General features: G+C 41.8%; 1 pseudogene; it reads left to right on the forward strand.

The window, feature by feature from the left end:
* The first annotated feature begins 4 nt into the window (after positions 1 to 4).
* Positions 5 to 1,059, forward strand: LOC122150809 (annotated as a pseudogene).
* Positions 1,060 to 1,571: the final 512 nt, after the last annotated feature.

The raw sequence follows: 1,571 nt of genomic DNA on the forward strand, positions 1-1,571 counted from the left end.
GGCAATGTTATACTCTACAGAAATGAGGCATAAATGAACTGTTTGGACCCTGTGCATGGCTGTCCTATCTGCTCTTTCCCCAGCCTTCAAAGGTCCTGTCATCAAGGCCAAACTTATCATTACTGGGCAATTAGTTGACTATAGCAGTCACATGGAACCCCTCAGTTGTCTATCCCTGAAGTTCCTAATGATTCATGACATAGACGTGGGTTATGCCATGAATATTCTCATCGCATAGTTGAAGGATTCACAGGACCATAACATATGAGATCTGTAGAAGACAAGTTCAAAGCATTCAAGGCATCACTCAATACAGACATCGTCCATGCACTGTATTAATATGTCTGCTTATGTCATCTATGTGGCTGCTCAGCCCTGGTGTCATGGAGTCTTGTGTAGAATTTTACAGACCAAAGTCACAGGTGATGGTGCAAGTCTATATGGTAGCTCGATGGTCACAGATGACTACTCTCAATTCTACTGACAAGTTCCTTAGTGAGTATGATTTGAACTTGATCCTAATAAAACCAAACTCACTGCCATTGAGTACCTTCTGATCCCCATTGGGTTTCCAAAGTGGTAAATCTTTATGGAAGTAGATTGCACCATCTTCCTTCCACAGAGTGGCTGGTGGGTTTGAATCACCAACTTTCTGGTTAGCAGTCAAATGATTTAGGCATTGCGTTCCTTATATCTGAAATAAAAGATGAGATACCCAACCAAGTTCAATGAAGCGTATGAAAGACTTCATAGAAAAACTAGAGAATGGTTTCCTTTTGCCAGGTCAGACACTCTGAAGCCCAGAAGGTGACCATAACAGTATTTCCAAAACTTGCAGTTACAGCCCTGTACACGCATCAGAGACAACTCCAGCTATGCAAAACTATAGAGCAGGCAATTCCATTAAGGGACAGCTTCCCGGAAGCACACTCAGAAGTGCAAAATCCCCCCATCTACACTGCAGAACAGTGGGCAACACTAAACTCCTGAGGCATCACTGGCAAGGGGATTGACCAAGTGTCTTAGACACCAAAAGAGGCTATCACCTATGGAAGGTGATAAAATGAGTTTTTGTTTAAGAAAACAAAACAAACCTACAAATCTCTGTCCCACAAAAAGCCAAACACAAACTAAAAAAATGAAACAAACAAAAATTCACAGGAGGCAATTTAATAGCTGCTGTGAGGCATATGAAGATTAAATCCATCAAGGCTTTTAGAAAGGAAGTGATGGGGAAAAGAAAAAAAAAAAATCCACTGCCATCTAGTCGATTCCGACTCATAGTGACCCTCATTGGATTTCCAAGGCTGTAAATCTTTACGCAAGTCGATTGCCTCATCTCCCTCCTGTGGAGCAGCTGGTGGGTTTGAACCAGCAGCAGTCAAATGCCTTTCTCACTAAACCACCAAGGCTTTTAGAAAGGAAGTGATGGGGAGGACAGGGTAGTGTAAAAGAAAAGATGATAATATTTTGAATGACTGGATTATGAGGGAGAGTAAGTGGCATGAAAGACATAGACACATGAAAGAGTGCTATGTGCTTTCAGTGGAGGATTATATACTGGCAAGATC

Source organism: Orycteropus afer, unplaced genomic scaffold, assembly GCF_000298275.1.
Source record: "Orycteropus afer afer isolate SDZICR_OR568_19922 unplaced genomic scaffold, OryAfe1.0 scaffold00245, whole genome shotgun sequence".
Classification (NCBI taxonomy): Eukaryota; Metazoa; Chordata; class Mammalia; order Tubulidentata; family Orycteropodidae; genus Orycteropus; species Orycteropus afer.